Here is a 17,016-nt window from a genome sequence, read left to right as displayed (position 1 = left end):
GGGACGGCTTGGCTGCCTGGGCGGAGGGTCACGAGGCTGGTCCGGCGCTGCCGTGCGCTCGCCGGGCATTTCACCCCGCCTGCCCCTCCGGCCGCGCTGCTGGACGCGGCGTTTTGTGTTTGCAACAGGGAGGCGATGGGAGACACATCCCCTGACTCCAGGAGCTGGGGATTTAAAGGAGAGCTCATCCACTTGGCCGCAGCGTGGGGCAGCTCTGGCCTCACCAGAGGAAACAGAGGTGAAGCTACCCCCATCCCCATGGAATAAGGTCCCTGATGGGGGGACAGAGGCTGGGGGTAGGTGTGGGGCCCCCCGATGCCCCCGTCAGAGCAACCACCAACCCGTCCCTGTCCCCACACACTGTGTCTCATCCTCCCTCTCGTTCACAGTCCCTAAAAAGCCTGGCTTCAGGGGTGCTGAGCACCCTTGGGTGCTGAGCTGCTGCCCTCTGCCCTGCAGGGCGTGGGCTCCATCCCCCTCGATCCCAGAAGCCAGGTTTAATTCCCCCCACTCCTTTAAACAAGAAGTGGGATTTGCTTTTAATCCTGTGTCAGCAGGAGCTAAACTTGGAGGGGCTCACTGCCCTGGGCTCGGTGCCACCTGGGTGTGTAACCCATATAGCCCCATGTACATAAATATATACATAACCCCCCAGTATACAGCTCCTGGCGAGCAGTGGTGGAGCCCACACGGCGCAGGGCGAGCAGGACGAGCCGGTGGGGCTGGAAAGCGGCTCTGGCTCAGGCAGGGACACTCCTGCCATGCCCAACCAGCCACCCCCTGCCTGCACGCCCCGACCTGCCAGCACCCTGGGGACGTGTCCCTGCCTGTCACCCCTGCCCGGCTGCGGCGGGGTCTGGGTTTACGCGCTCGAGCCCGGTGTGTGCCTCTCTCGTCCCCTGGGATGGCGAGGATGCGTTTTGGGTGCTGCCGTCAGCGGGATGGGGAAAGGGGTGTGCGGGGGGGGCTGCTTTGGCTTGGGCACCCCAAGGTGGAGCATCCCGTTGGCTTTGAGGAGCTGCTCGGTGTCACACAGGCGGGTGCCCCGTGCTCCTCGGCCACCGGCCGTGTCACCCCCCAGGCCTGGGGTGGGCTGCTCGGCTCCGGCCCTGGCAGGGCAGAAGGGATGCTCTGGGGCTGTGGCCATCGCTGCGGTGCACAATGGCCTTTTGTCCGCCCCGGGAACATGCCGCCATCCCAGTTTCCCAGTAACATGAAACCTCCTCGGGGCTGCCTGCGGGAGCACAAAGCCCGAGGCTGCTGGTGGGGGCAGCTCCAGCCCCGTTCCTGGCTCCCGCTGCGCTTCGGCACACGTGTACCGAGCGTGTTGGGGCTCAGGTGGGTGGTGGGCGGCTGCCAGCCAAGTCGGGGTCCTGCATCGTCTCACTCTTGCTAGAAAGGGGGTGGCATAATTCAGGGGACCACCAGAAACGGAGCCCTGTGCCGTCCCTGTGCCCATGGGAGCTTCCAAGCAAGGATGCAGCCACCTTCCTCGTCCTCAGCAGACCAAGAGCTCCCCACCGTTGCTCCCCACTCCTACCCAGGGGCACCCAGGGCATGTGCCACGGGTGAGACAATACCTGCAGGCCCTGCCCAGAGCCCCTTTTCCCTCTGCAGCCCCAGCCCAACCTGCCCTGGGGCGAGGGGGCGAACAAAGGGGGTACCAAGGGGAGGAACCCCTGTAAATCATTAACGGGGGATGTGGCGGAGGAGAATGCGAAGGGTCATTAATTAAGGACTTGCTCTCTGGCTCGCAGGGGAGTCTGGCTGCCTTATTGTTTTAATTGAGGTATTTTATTGCAAGTGGCACATCAAAATGAAACAGGGCAGGAAAGGAGCTGATCCCAGCGAGGGGGGCAAGGGAAACACGGGAGGGGGGTGCTGTGAGGGGGGGGGGCACATGCTGCAAGGGGCTGGAGACCCAGAAAGGGACAGGAGACCCAGCCCAGGGGATGATTGTGTCCCCGTCCACGTGTGGCTGTGTGGCCACAGGCACCACGTACTTGTTTGCCCGGGGCTGCGCTCGCTGCCGGTGACCCCGAGTTCACTGTGGCAAAGGGGACACGCAGGACAGGCTGCTCCTTGTCGGGGCTCCAAGAAAACACTTTTCCCAGCCAAATTCTTTGCCACTTTCCCCTTTTACTCAGCTCCGGTTTGGAAAAGCATCGGGGCCCGAGGGACTTCCCTCCGTCCCGGTGACTCAGGTGGTGGTCACGCGTGACTCAGGTGCTGGAAGCGTCCCCCGCTCCGGAGGCGTGCGGGGGCCCAGGGTGACCACAGAGGCAGGGAAAGGGGACAGGGAGGCCATGCTGGAGGTGACGGGATGGATGACGGGGCCAAACCGGTTGCTGGTGTAAAGGAGGGAGCTGGGAGCAGGAGCAGCCCTGCTCACTGCTGCGGATGCTGTGACACGTGTCCCTCTCCGTGGGCTGGGGTGTTTAATTAATGGGCGTCGAGGGAGATGGGTGATGGCAGGCAGTGGGTGCAGCACCTTAGGGGTCAATAAGTGGTCTGAGACGCAGGGCTGGGTGGGACGGTGTGTCCGGAGATGTGACCTGCAGGTTTTCCTGGGGGGAACACGCTCCCACCTTGCCAAAGGGAGGTTTTTTGGGCTGGAAAACTGTTTTCTGGTGGAAGGAAAACGTGGGTGCCCATGGAGCTGGTGGCCCCGGGGCCAGCGGGCAGGATGCGGCGCCGTCCCCCCGGAGGGGAGGGCTGCGGGGGCCCGATCCAGGCGTCCCCACCAGCACGCCGGGGCCGGCGTGCGGTGCCAGCCCGGCGGTGACACCGCGGTTCCCTGCTGCCATCTAACGGGGACAGCCCTGGCGGCAGCCGGGAGGGGGTTCGGGGGGGGAAAAGCCCCTTCCCCAGGGCCCTCCTTCCCCGTGGGGTCGGGGTCACCCGAGGGCTGCATCCTCCCTGCAGCCGGAGCAAAGGGGGCATCGCAGTGGGGCTGTGGGGCGGGGGGACGCGGCGAGGGGAAACTGAGGCACACGAAGGGCTGATCGCACTGCGGCTAGAGAGGGACCCGGGTGTCCTGGTGCTCATCCCAGCCCACGCGTGGGTGCTGCCGGGCACCTTCCAGACAGGCTGGCTGCACCCACCTTGGGGCTGGGGCTGTGGGAGCAGCGGATTGAGAGCAGCTGGGAGCCCGCGGAGGTGTGAAGTGGGGCTGTGCCAGCACCTGGTCCCTGCCCCTTAAAGGCAGCGTGGGCAGGAGTGGCCCTGGCTAGTCCTCGCCCTCCACCATGCCCTTCGTGGCTCTGTATCCTTCCCCTGCTCACAGGCAGGACCTGCCTGTCCCATGGTGAGTCTCAGCATCCCTCGCTGGGGAGCAGGATGGGGTGGGCTCGGGGTCAAGCAGAGCTGGGCAGGGCTGAAATACGCCCCTGCCTCTCCCAGCAGGCAGCTGCCTGTGGTGGTCCCCATGGGGGCTTGCTTGGTCCCCTGGGGAGGGGACAGACAGGGGGATGCTGGTGACCCTGGCTGTGGGGCTGAGCCCTCCACAGGCTGCTTTGTCTCCCAAGGACCCCATGGGCAGCGTGTTTGTCCCTAGCAGGGGACACCCAGGCACATGGTGTGTCCCTGACCCTGTGATATGTCTCACCCATCCCAGGGGGGGACGTGACATCCAGCCCGGCCAGAGGATTAGGGCCGGCTATAACGGGCCGGGTGGTCACTGGTCGTTCCCAGCTCCGGTTACGTGGCGCCTGGCCCCAGCGCTGCCAGGGGGGTCACATTTCAAATGGCACAGACACACTGGCAGGGGAGCTGGGGGGTCACGAAGGGAAGGGGTGAGGGGCTGGGGGGCTTCCACCAGGCTGGAAGCCACCATGGGGCTGAGCATCCCACCCCCTTCAAGCCCCCAAACCCACGGGGGGGGGCAGTGGGCTGCGGTTACCCCATGGCCCCTGCCCAGGACAGGGGTCCCCCAGGGCGCCTGCAGCCTTTGTGGCTTCATTGCGGGGGGGGGCAGGAGACTTCTTGTGTGCTCCAGTCCCCGTCCATCCATCACGAGAGCAGCTCGGTGGGAGTTTGCAAGGCTGTCACCCACCTTCCCAGCCGGCTCAGGGGGCTGATTAATTGCTCGCTTAGCAACTGCTAATGAGTATGTGGGTGCTGAAGCCCGAGGAGACGCACGCGTGTCTCCCCTAGGAGGGGAGCATCACGACGGCGCGGGCTGGGGGCGGCTCGGCGTGACTCGGAGCTGGGGGAGGACAGCAGCACTGTCGATGAGAGGCCCCAGGGTCCCTGCAGAGGGAAAACACCCCTGAACCAGCCCACCATCGGCCAGCACCCACGGATCACCCTTAAATAGAAGGATGAATTAATGGCTGCCTGGAGGGTCCCTGCTGCACAGCACCCTTGGGGGGAGAGCTTGGGGTGCATGGGCTGCCAGGGGGGCTCTCTCTTGAGGATTGAGGGAAGGCTCCTGGGAGGGGGTTTAGGATGTGGCTTGTGTTTCCCTGTGGCTGGATCCGTCCCGCTGCCCGGCTGCAGTGAGGGTGGCTGCCACAGGAAGGCACTGGTGCCTTTTGCTGCAACTCTGGGCATGGGAGATGCTGAATCCAGATTTGGAACCGGAGCGCTGCTGGGGAGAGCGTGGGCTGGGGCGTGTGGCAGCCTGCGGGCCCGGCTGGGGGTCCCGGGGGGCTGGTGGTGCTCCCAGCCCTGGCCAAGCCCGGCTTTTGATTCTCGCAGCACAGATTTTTCCCGATGATTTTTTTTTTCCTCAGTGATAACCAACCTTGTTGTAAATCCCGTCCCCTGGTGCTGGGGTGCCCTCTCCCCTGGCACCCCACAGCCCCCTCCTCTCCTTCCCCACCACCGAGCACCCTTGGAGCCAAACGATGCACCCACCTTCATCCCCCGCCTTGTCCCAGGGGACGGGGGTTTTGCTGGACCTTGCTATGGCCAGCGCATGAGAGAATCCCCCCCGGGACCCCTGGCCTGGGGTGCAGGGACCTGTGCCACCCTGGCATGGCTGGAGCACCTGCCCTGGGAGCTCAGGAGGAGGTTTGGCTGCTGAGGGCAGGCTTGGTGGCATGGGCTTTTTTTTTTTAACTGGCTTATGGTGTGAGGAACTGTGAAATCTGGGACAGATTTCATTAAAGTGCACATTGCACCGGACAGGATGGGAGTAATTAAACACTTGCTGCTGCTTGGCCCTGCTTGACCATGGGCTTGTCCCTCAGCGGTGGTGGTGAGAGGACCCCATCCACAGGCGTGTAATTACAGGCACGTGGGGCTGCGTGTGTGCGAGGGGCCGTGGACATGACTGGGATGGGGCTGGGTCGGATCTGGGGCGATGCTGGGGGAGATGGTCCCTTCTAGGGTGGCTTTGCTGGTGCGAGGAGATGCAGCCATGAGGATGGGGAATCTCTTGGGATGGCACTTCATGGTGCAGCATCCATCCCATTTCTTCCCAAGCCCTTTTATGTCTTCTCCAAAAGCTGCTTTCTTGCATGGGAGGGGACACTGATACTGTCCAGGGGGGTCCTTCCTGGCTCAGCCCCTCTTGTTGCCCCACCTGATCGATGAGGAACATAATTACTCTTGCAAAGGCAAATCCGTGCCAGCCTTGGCTGTTTGGTTGCGCTCCAAGGAAGACAGTGTTTCCTTGCAAAGTATGAGGCCATGAATATTTTATGCCTGAGGAGGATATTTCTTTCAGGAGGTTGTTGCATGAATTATGGAAAAGTTGGGAGGAGAAGACGGGTGTTATTGCGATGGGGTCGGCTCTGTGGTGGAGGCTGCCCTGGCGCCGTGGGGCTTTGCTTGCCCAGGGTTCAGGAGCAGGCAGGGGTGCTGGAGGAGCCCTTGGTGTACATCCACCCCAATTTGGGGCACTTTGCTTTCCAGCAGAGCAGGTTGGTGCATGTGCAGTGAATGGGGCAATTTTTATATGGGGTTGGGATGAGAGCCTGGGCTTGGAGGCCTTTGAGAGGGGTATCGTGGCCTCCCCAGGCGCTTGGAGGGGAGCAGCAAGGCAACGGCAGCCTCGCTGGTCTGCTCCATGCTCTCCTCCTTGCGTTCCCCCATCTCCTGCGTATCCTCGTGCCTGGCTGGGTGCTCGAGATGCTGATGCTCAGCACTAAGCCCATCCAGTATCCCATGGCTTTCCAGCACTGGTCCCTCCCGGATGGCTCGGGGGCTGTTTCTGGCTGGGAGCTGGTGATGTGCTGCTCTCTGGTCAGCCCTGTCCTGTGTCCCTGCTGCTCTGCTCCAGCACAGCCATCCAGGAAGGACGAGGGGACCCTCAGCACCATCAGTGGCTTCTGTGTTAGTTAAAGATTTTCCTCTAACTCTGCTGTTGGTGCAGAGGGAGGATGTGCTGTCTGGCCATCACAGTTAATTTTACCACCAAATGTGCTCTCTCCTTCCTTTTTCTTTTTCTCCCTTTTCTTTTCCCCTCTAAAGCAAGCATTTCCAGCTGCCCATGAGCCCTGCGGGTGGAAAAAACCCTTCCTGCATCCAAATGGAAATGCAGATAGAGCTGTCTGCCCCCCTTTCCTTGGGAACTCCCCCCATGCTGGGGTTGGGGGATGGGGCCATGTCCCTGGGATGTTGCACTGGGGACAGGGAGACATCTCTGGCTTTAAAGAGAAAATTGGGGGGAAGGAAAGGGATGTCGGTCCAGGGGAGCGGGGCTGCACCGCCGGGACCCCCAGCACCTCTGAGGCTACATGGGGGGGTGACTTCTGCACGGTGCCAGGCTCTTGCTGCTGGATGATGCTTTAAAAATAGAATGGGAATAAAAGCCCCCACTCATTGCCCCCAGCCCCATTCAAATGCCGGTGGAAGTGGCTTCTGCTTCATGCAATATTTAAATAAAATAATAATATTTAAATAAAATACATGGTGGTGCTAATGACACCAGCGCTGCCGTCTTGTTAGGCAGCTCCATGTCTTGGGTCCTGCCCTGCATCCCTCCAGGGCTTAACCACCCTCGTTGGCCGTGGGTCTTTGCTGTGGCCGAGGGTCTTCACTGCAGCAACAGGACAGCGGCTTCAGCATCCCCAAACCCATGGTCCTGCAGGGTGATGTGAGCACGGGTGTGATGGGTTTGAGCCGTCTCTGCGCCAGTTCAGGGGTAAAAGTCCTGCACTCTCCAGAGCGCCAGCAAAAAAAGAGGTGCTGAAGGTGCATAATGAGAGATTTCCAGTGTAAGGTTGTGCCTCGGCTCTTCATGCTTCTGTATTGTTTAGTCCCAAAATCCGGAGTAATTGCTTGCCCAAAATAACTCCTCGCTGCTCAGCCGCGGCCCTGGGCCTGCACCACGTGAGCCCCAGCACAGCGACTCCTCCAGAACCATGGCATCTGTCACGGCTATTGCATTTTTAAGGACTATTTAAAGCGTTTTTAGTGTTGAGGAGGGACGGCTGGATGTCAGCGGGAGGCGAGAGCAGGAAGGTGCTGCAGGGTGTTTGCTGCCGCTTGGCATTAGCCGGAGAAGCACTGACAATGCTTTGTGCTGGGGCTGGATCCTGCTCGTGGGATGAGAAACTTCTCCCTTTTCCTTTCTTTTCCCCACCAGCTTTCTCAGGAGGGTGGGAGCAGCTTGGGAGGGGAGGAGGATTGGGTCTGGTTTGCAGGTTTCTTTACCTCTGGGTGAGGTCTGGCATCTCGCTCGGCTGTGGATCCTGGTAGGGAGGGGGGAAAAAAATTAAATCGTCTTGTTTTGTCAAAGCGTTTGCGTGTGTGTCCGTGGACAACTCCAACGCTTTCTGTCTGGGGATGTCCCATCCTGTCCCACGCTGGTAGTGGATAAAGTAACTCGGTGCTTTTTCTGCCACCAGCCCAGCTGCTGAGCACTGGGGTTGGCAGCTCGGACTCGAGGGAGCCGCGGTCAATCAGGCAACGGCTGCTTTTCATCCTCATTTATAAGCAACAGCTTCTAACTGGGATGGGACCAATTCACCCCAGTTACACAGAGCCTCCAGTACCTGCTCACAAGGTCGGTCCTGGGGGCAAAGCCGGCAGCTTTTCCTTGACTGAGGTCTGAGCCTGGCTGGATCCATCAGTGCACCGAGCTGTGCCGGCCTCTGCTCGGTGCCTGGGGGTGCGGTGTGGGTGCTGGGGGCCCTGGGGTGGGTGGCCCTGGTGCCGAGGGCTGTCTCCTTGCCGGCGCTCTTGCCGTTAGGTGGAAGTGTTGCAGAGGAGAAGAGCGCTGGTGCTGCCCGAGTCCGGGCTCGGAGCAGCGAGAGCCAGGCAGGAGTCCTTTGTCCTCCTGAAACACGGAGGGAGAGAGGTACAAAGGGGGAATTTTAGGCTGGATACACTCAGGAGACACGAATAAATCCCTGACGAGAGGCTCTGCCATTGCAGCTGGAGGTTTGGCCAGGGATGGGCTTTGCCATGAAGCAGCGGTGCTCCACCTGGGGACCCAGCGCTTGCTCCATCCTCTCGGTGCTGGCATGGGGGGTGTCTTTTGGAGAAGCCCACAAGCCCTCGGGGGCCTCCAGCAAAGACACCCGGTGGGGTCTGGCTGCTTGGCCTCACCCAGGGTTTTGCTGGGGGTCCCACACCAGCTGTCTGGGATGCGGGCAGGACTCCGGGCTGCAGGGAAGCCACTGGCGGGGGCTTGGCAGCCCCCAAGGTGGGCAAGGGGCGATCAAGGGGGCTGCCAGGGAGCTGGTATGGCCACAGCAGCCTTCCTCACGAGGAGGAGGAGTTGTCACTGCTCACAGCCTGCAGCCGAATCATCCCTCTTTTATTGCTAATTCCTCACCGCCAGCCCGGACAGGCTGTTTTTTTCCCCCGCCATTTCTTTAAAATGCGACTCTTTCCATCGAAATCTGGTTAGTCATGAAGCGTATAATGAGTTTTATGTGTATTTAAAATGGTCTGACATTCGGCATCCCATTATCCTCGCTCCTCGAGAGAAACATGGACTCGATGTGTGAATGTTGATCCAATAAGAGCGCAGTCAGTACCATTTTCGCTCTCTGAAATATCCATATCTATTACCCATATTCATGTGCTGTTTGTGTGTAGGAGTCTCTTTCTTCTGGAAAGAAATCCAAGCTTGGTTGTTTTTTTTTTTACCTTAGGCCTGTTATTTTTGGGCAAGCTGAATTATTTTGTCGCTTGGTTTTATTTTGCAATTTGTTTATTCCTTTTTCCTTCAGTAAATCCCATCTCCAGCTCTAATTGCCCAGCGCAGGAAAGCTCAGCGGCTTTTTGCAAGCAACTTGTGCAATTTCTGCTGGCAAACAGCTGTGGGGGGCTGAGCCTGGGTCACCCCGCTCCGTACCCAGCCCGAAACACCCTAGAAACTCCCAGCAGAGACTTTTCCCATTCCCCATCCTCTTGCTGAAGCTCTTCTCTGCCTGACGTCAGTGAAAACCTTCCCTTGGCTGCAAAAAACCCCCAAGGAGCAGGACAAAAGTGTCAATTTTTCCCTCTTTAATCCTTCTCCTCCTCTTTTCTTTTCTTGCAAACTGGCCTTTTGCTTCCTCCTGCGTCACCAGCACCGAGCAGGAGCCCTTGACCTGCCGGAGCCCGTGTCCCTCCACTGCTGCTCCTCCCAGCCACATTTCTCCCCTGGACAAGTGGAACACCAGAAAAACATCCTCAGCTCCCCCCCTTACCCTGCAAACTTATTTTTTTTCTTTAAATACACATGAAAATAGCTCTTCCTGAGACTCCTGCTTTTTAATTGTGTAGATATTACAGCTAATTACAGTTCTATTAATATTTCACTTTGAATTAAAGATTTATTTTCCCCACCCTTCTATCCAGGAGGGAATTAAATCCATACCCAAGCCGATTGCAGGCAATGGAAATGCAACCCACAGATAAAAAGGGCCGAGTGTGGTTCCTCTGCCTGTGTCTCTGATGTGAGTGACCTGTGAAGAGGAAGGAGGAGGAGGTGGTGGCTTGGCCATAAATTATTCAAAGCCCTTCTGCAGAGCCAAGCCAGAGAGTCCAGTCCATAAGATGCGGTTTCATGTTTCCTATTTAAAAATTTCAGGTTTCCTATTTAAAAAAAAAAAAAAAAAAGAATAAAAATTGCAAGCAGTGTGTCTTCCTGGGGGTGCTGGGTGACTTTAGCAGTGGACATGGTGACCCTCCTGGCTGGAGAGGGGCCAGGGTGCTGGGGGACTGAGCAGGCTCAGGGCACTCCAGAGCCTCCTGCCCCGAGGAGGGTTTGGGAAAAGGCTGCTGGTGGCCCTGGAGCTGCTGGAGCACTCTGCAGTCCCTGGATAGATGGCGACAGGGGGCTGGGAACTGGCTCGGGGACGTACCCCTCCAACCCTGCCTCCGGGACGGGAGAGGCAGCGACTTGTTCAGTTCCTCTTGCTTGGAGCCTGATGAAGCCGTATCGATCCTGCCGAGGACAGTACCGCATCCATTTGCTGATGGCATTGAACTCTCCTGGAGGATTTGATCATCTTTTGACCCATGTGCTTGGCCACAGCAGCAGTGACCTGTGAGGGATGTGCTGAACCGCTCTTGGGGTAACCCCACGCACGGGCTGCTTCCCCGATACCGCAGGGGCATCTCCGTCCATCCCTGTGCCCTCCTGCCCGTCCTGCTCAGCCACCATGGTGTGGCCTTTCCCGTTGTGCCAGGGGAAGCTCAGCAGCATCGGCCTGAGCTGAGTTTCCAAATGTTAGTTGCGTTTTGATGTTCTCGGTGGTGACGTGAGCGCTGATGATGTTTTGGCTGATGGCAGGGAGAGGTGCCTGAGGAGGGGAGATGTGTGGTCCATGAGGCCAGGAGAAAGGAAGAGAGACACTGTCAGCTCCAGCCACAGTGGCAAGAGCAGCCCCCAAATCCCTGGTCCCCAGGACTGGGTGCAGGGGTTGGATGATGATTATTTTCCATCAGAGCCAGGGGAGCAGCGAGCACCAAGCATCCCTGGGTGAGCAGGCTGCCAGAGCAATCCAGGTGATGCTTCAGCCCAAACTTCTGCATCATTTAGCATGGACACCTTCCCCCAGCGATTCCTTGGGACCTGGGCAAAGCAGAGCAGGCTGGTCTGGTGCCTGGGGGCACAGCCCTGTCCCAGTGCTGCGAGACCCCAGGCTGGGAGTGGGATGCCTCCTTGAAGGCAGAGCACGTGTTTTAGAAATCACTTGGGAGCCTTGGGCTTGACCTGACCTGGAGCAGAGAGCTTGACCTCAGGGTGCTTCTGAGAGCTGCTTTTGGTGAAGGGATTTGTGCCCGGCTTATCCTGCAGTGGCTGGAGCCCCCTCAGCCCTGGCTTGTGTGTGACCCAAGAGCGTGGAGCACTGGCTGTTGCCTCTGGTGTGCCCTGAGGCTCTTTTGGGCTTGGGGCAGGCGGGGGGCTCCTCTCCTCCCAGGAGCTCGGTGGCACCAATGGGCACAAACCCCCCTCCTGCCCATGGCTCTCTGCCCTGCATCATACCGGTCCAAATAGCCCCCTCGGGTCGCCAGGTGATCCCAGATGTAGGTCCTTGGTTGGGTCCGGTGAGGCTCTCCCAACCCTGTTGCAGTGTTTGAGCTGCTGCCTGTGGTGGGGACAACGTGGCTCCTTGACGTTTGGACCCCCTGTCCCCCACGGCTGCTCTGCTCCCTGCGCAGAAGGGCCTGGGTGAGTCCTCGCCCACCCCAGAGCCTTTTGGAAATGACTCACAGACCCCCAGGACAGGCGGACACCGGGTGAAAGCCGCTGCCCTGGAGCCCTGCTTGGGGACAGGAGGTTGCTGCTGGTGGGGCAAAGCACAGCTAAGAGCTGTCACCGTCATCCATCCTTGTGTCCCCTCCCCATCAGCCACCACGCAGAGGTCCTTTTGCTTCGATTCCTGGGGAGGTGGCATCGGTGCTGGCGTGGATGAGGGTTGCACCGTGCTTGTGCACGCATGGGGGGCTGGATGGGGCCGTTCCCCTCCCGGGGCTGCCCTCCCCTGCACCAGAGCAGAATAACAATGAGAACTGCTCCAGCTTTCGCTGTAAGTGAAATCACTGCAACAGCCTGGTCTCTCCGCAGGAGACAGCGCTCCGGGCACGATCCCGTGAGCATCCGAGTCCGCAGGAATATTGCCTCTTGTTTTAATGGCACGAGGGCGGCTCGCCAGCTTTTCAGACGAGTGCATCTCGCTGGAGAGCACGTAGCTCCTTCCAAAGCCCGGCCAGGGCATCGTGCTGGGAGCCGGGTGGTCCTGAGTGCTTCTGGAAAACCAGCTCATCTCCAGCCTCCTGAACAGGGTCTGGGCGACAGGGCTGAGCCCTTCACAGCACCCTTCCTGCCCAGGACCTGGCTGACCCCGCACCGGCGCTGGGATTTTGCTGTACACAAATCAATCCGTAGGGAAGCTGAGGCTGGAAACGCGTGTTGGAAGGGCTGTGCTTTGTTTTTTGGTGTTTGGAGGGGCAGGTGGGGCTGCAGAGAGCTCTCCCCGCAGCCAGGTCCCCCCACCCCGGGGTCCCTGCGTGGGCTGGGTGCTCTCGCAGCCCTGGCGCGCAGGCAGGTGTGCTCCCTAATCGCTCCAGTGACCGATTATCTCCCAGTCATTACCATGATGGATCGGAGCAGTTAATGTGTCAATGGCCATTACTAGGGGGCCGTGTTTTCTCTGGATTAATGAATCGACAAACCACGACGGGTTCCTCGGCGCCGTCAGGGCCTGGGAGGGTGGTTTGATGGCAAAAGGAGACGATGCATGAGCTGTGCTCCATGGGCACGTGTGTGGAGCGGGATGTTCGCATCGTTTTATGGGAGGCTGAAGAGAAGGGCAATGGTTTGGGGTGACGTGGCTTGGGTGAGAGCCTCCTCCTTTGCTGCTGCCCCGTGGAGCTGGTCCCACCTTGGGGAGGGGAAATTTGGGGATGGCTGTTGGTGCATGCAGCGGGAGCCGGAGCCTCTCAGCAGCCTGGTGCAGGGCACCCTCCCTGTGCCCACGCCATGCACCATGCTCCTTGCAGGGTCTTGCAGGGCTTGGCAAAGGTGCGTTCGCACCCGTGGGAGCTGCCGTGGGCCTTCGCTTCTGCAAATGCTGAAATTCGAGGACGTGACCTGCGGGAAGCTCTTTAGCCCCGCGGGGTCTGGAGGTGCAGGTGTCTGTCAGTCCTGCTGCTGCGTTTGTGGCTGCGATGATGGGCTGTAGGTGATGGGCAGGGATAGACGAAAGGCCAAGTCCAAGCAAAATACGTCTCGAAGGGGCAGGAGGGGAGAGGTTCTGGGGACAGCAGGGCATGAGAGGGGCCAGGTCCACCCCTCCTCCTGCCAGCTGGGGCTTTTGCAGCCCTTCGTGCCCGGCGCTGCTGGGCGGAGGGGGCTTGCGGGGCTGCCGGGGGGCAGCCAGGGGGAGTGCGGGGGTCCCCCCGCCGCGCTGCGCTGGTGCTTTAAAAGGCTGGCAGAGCCGCGGCGGGCTTCCAGCGCCTCTTCATGCAAAACTTCCCCAGCCCCGGCCCTCCTCCCCCTCCTCTTCCTCCTCCCCCCCCTCCCCCTCCTCCTCCTCCTCCTCCCCGTCGCGGCTGCGGTGCTCGGAGCGCGGCGGGTCCCGCCCGGCTGCGGCTCGCTCGGCTCCCCGGGCCGGGGCTGGGGGGGGCCGCGGGCTGCCCCCGCCGCGAGCCGCAGGGCCCCCCCCGGGGTGCCCGTGCCCCCCCCCCCCCCCCCAACCCCGGCACCGGGCAGCGGCTGGAGACCGGGTCGGCGGCGCCGCAGAGTTCGCGCTGCCCGCGGGTAAGTGCGGGGCGGTGCGGGAGGGGCGCGGAGCATCCCCGGGCCCCCCAGAGCTTCCCGGCGGGGCTGGGGTGCCCCCTCCTCCTCCTCCCCGCAGCCCCGCTGCTCCCCCCACCTCCCGCTCCAGCAAATTTTCCGCTTTTCCTTTTTATTTTTGTTTTTTTTTGGGGGGGGGCTGCGACAGCGGGGGCTGCAGCAAGGAGCCCCCCCGAGCCCCAGCCCGTCCCCCCCACCCTCCCATCCATCCCATTATTTGCAGTTGTGGGGATGCGGAGCGCTGCCCCTCGCCCCCCCCCCCCCGCAGCACCGCCCGCACCCCGTCGTGGGGGACACGGGGGGACACCCCCTTCCCACTGTCCCCAAGCCTGCTACCTTTGTCCCCAGAGGTGCCCATCGCCCCGGAGCGAGGAGCTGGAGGGGGGCTCGTCCGGCTGGAGGGGGGTGGGCAGGGGTTTGGGGCAGGGGGCAGCGGGCAGGGGCTGGGGTGGGTGGCGGGTGGCTGCCCTCGCCTCGCCGCAGCGGGCAGGGCCCGCAGAGCCCGCCGCAGGGCAGGGCAGGGGGAGAGCCAGCCGCTGCTTTGCCCAGGTCGGTGGGGAAGGGGCTGCCCCTTCGAGCTTGGGGGGGCTTTGGGGGGTAGGAGCCTTCCCCAGCGCCGTGGAGGCAGCCCCGGTTCGGGGCAGGGAGCCCCGCTCCCTGGGCACACACACGCTCCCCGGGTTGTTTTCCTCTCCGGAGCGTTCCCCCGCTCCTCGGTGCTTTTTGGGAGAGCGGATCCGTGTGGCTTTGGGAGCCGCTGGGAAGTTGGCAGCTGTGGGGGAAAAAACGGAGAACTCTCCCACCTCTTGCCTGGGTGCAGCCCCGCCACCCTCCTCCTCCTCCTCTTCTTCCTCCTGGTGTGATGAGTTTGCCGTGCTCTGCCAGCCAGGTTATTTTTCTGTGGGCTGCTTTGGGTTTGGGGGGGATGCCCGTTGCCTTCAGCGGTGGCTGCGGTGGAGAGGCTGCGGAGTGAATCGTTGCCGTCACCGCTGCTGGGTGACCTGTGGCTCGGGGCTCTACAGGGGGATGGCACGGGGTGACCGGGGGAGCTCACCGGCACTGGCCGCTCGCCCGGGGAGGGAGGGAGCTGAGCCGATCTGTTGAATGCAGCGAGGAGCTCGGGAAAATGCCAAGAGAAGTGCCAAAAGAAAAAAAAAGCTCATTCCCTTCCCTCCCTTTGCTCTGTGTGAGCAGGGATTTATCCGCACCGCGGCAGCGGGGTGCAGGGGGACACGCTGGGCAAGGCTCTGGCTGGGGGGAAAGCCGGGGCGAGACCCTCCTCCCTGTGACCTGCCGCCTCCGTGCCGAGAGCCGCGGTCTGGTGGGATGTGCAGAGATCCTGGCTGCAAATTTTGGCCAGCCTGGGTGAGCCGGAGGGATGCAGCGCCGGGGGCTATGGTGAGGGTGGTCTGTCTTTGTGAGGGTGGTGGGTCCCCACAGGCAGCAGCGGGCTCCAGCTGCCCCAGGCTGGGGGGCACAGGCAAGCCCGGTTAGGGGAGGGCTGGTGGTGCTGAGCTGCGCCCCGGGGTGTTGGGGCAGCGGAGGGGGAGCTTCAAGGGGATTTTGCAGCAGGAAGCAAAGCTTGGGTGCAGCCATGGTCCAGCCCCACACCCTGGGGGCCAGCGTCGCCCTGCGGAGGAGCCTGCCGGCTCCCCGAAAAAGGGTGTCACGTGCTTCAACTTTGGTATCAGGCAGGAGGAGGATGGATTTGTCAGCTCAGCCACCCCCTTCCAGCTCTTCCCAGAAAGGCAACAGCTTGAAGATGTGGCAGGTCCTAATCATAATGTACGTGAACCCGCTCCCGCTGCCCTCGCCGGCTTTGTGCCCGCTGCGGGCACCGTCTCTTCCTCTCGGGCTTCGTGTCTAGTGGAGGGGTTTCCTCTGTGGGGTGGTCTGGTTCCTCATGCCCCCGGGCTGTGGGTGGCCCTGCACAAAGCCTGGCTCAGGACGGGGGTCTCTGCCCCTGCTGGAGCTTTCCCAGGCTGGGTACGGGCAGGGGCTCGTGCTGCCGGACCGTGATTTTGGGGTGTAGGTGTGATGGGGAGCAGAAATGCCGGGCAGTGCCGCGGGCACGGCTGGGGACCGGCGCTCAGACTGCGCTCTCGCTCCGAGCCAACGCTGTCCAAGTTTGCAGAAGGTGATCAAAAATTAATTGCGGGATTTTGCTGCACGTGGCAGGAGCGGGGATGAGTGCTGGCTCCTTCCCTCCCTCCGGCCTCTCCCAGCTGGAGCTCTGTGCATGTCGGCTGCTGGCAGGGACCCCGCACCGCCTCCCGCAAGGTGAGCTGGGGCCATCTCCGCTTGCTCCGGGGCCGGATCCTGCTCGCCTTCCCCTCGTTCTCATCCTTCAGAGGGAGGGATTAGCCCTGGCCTGCCTGGAAACGGGAGGGAGGGGGAAGGAGAAGCTTGCCTGCAGTTAAGGAGAGAGAGAGAGATATATATATAATGATAAATATTCCCTGGGTCTGATCTGCACCCAGCGGGAGCCTTTTTCTTTGGAGTTCAGCATCCTCCGGGACAGCAAGGAGGATGGTGGTACCCGGCTTTACCCGGTTGCAGGGAGGTCGAGTCGGCACCGTGGTGATGGGCTCGGGCTCACGCAAACGTAGTGATACTGGTTCGTGCATCGATCGAGGGGGTGCTGGGGAGGGGCTGTATCTTGGAGCGTGTCGGGTGGGTTTTGATGGTAACATCTGGGGTCTCTGCTCGCCGCTGCCTGCTGAGCCGTGGCCTTGCTTTTCCTCTGAGCGAACGCTGCAGTACTTGACCTGAATACTTAAGGTTTTGCCTGTCGAGAGAGAACTTAACCTGGTGTCCCCTCCCTCCGTGTCTAAATTCCGCTGTACTTCATGGGGCTTTTGCAATTAAAAAAACGAGGAGCCAAAGTGAAGTTCCCTGTAATCGCTTGCAAGCGTGCGCTAATTGGGGTATTGTGCTGCGTGCTGGCTGGCCTCTCTTGCTGAAGGAATAGCAGGTGGGGAAAGAAATGGAAAGAAATGGCCTTGATTTTCAAAAAGATGCTGGCGAGCTCATGGCAGAAGCTGGCACAGCCCTCCGGGTGCCAGGGCTGGGCTGGGGAGGTCTCCTTAGTGGTGGGCTGATGGGTGGTCGCCTCCTTGGCAGCCAGGGATGGGGTCGTGCAGGTGAGTGCCAGGCTCAGCATCTTGGCCGCTTATTCCTGCATCTCCTGGACCGCATCACCAGCTCAGCCTTTGCCTGGTTTAACAAGTCCCGATGCAACTGGGTGGGCTCAGCGCAAAACCAGTGAGTGCCCTGGCTCTGAACTGGGAGCCACCAGGTCCCGCTGCAGGCAGAGCTCTGCGGTC

At 61.0% G+C, this 17,016-nt stretch overlaps 1 protein-coding gene across 2 annotated transcripts in view; it reads left to right on the top strand.

Annotated features, from left to right (window-relative positions):
* The first annotated feature begins 3,259 nt into the window (after window positions 1–3,259).
* GRM4 (glutamate metabotropic receptor 4) overlaps window positions 3,260–17,016 on the top strand; it is a 58,780-nt gene continuing 45,023 nt past the window's right edge. The window contains exon 1 of one of the 2 annotated variants that reach the window (XM_068419289.1): window positions 3,260–3,307. The gene's annotated coding sequence lies outside the window, so the exon portion shown is untranslated. Of the gene's footprint in view, window positions 3,308–13,592; window positions 13,655–17,016 lie in introns of those variants that run through there. The other variant, XM_068419290.1, reaches the window with a different exon arrangement.

The sequence above is a fragment of the Nyctibius grandis genome, chromosome 27, assembly GCF_013368605.1.
Source record: "Nyctibius grandis isolate bNycGra1 chromosome 27, bNycGra1.pri, whole genome shotgun sequence".
NCBI lineage: Eukaryota > Metazoa > Chordata > Aves > Nyctibiiformes > Nyctibiidae > Nyctibius > Nyctibius grandis.
Note: the sequence above shows the minus strand (reverse complement) of the source record. Positions and strands in the feature narration are given on the sequence as shown.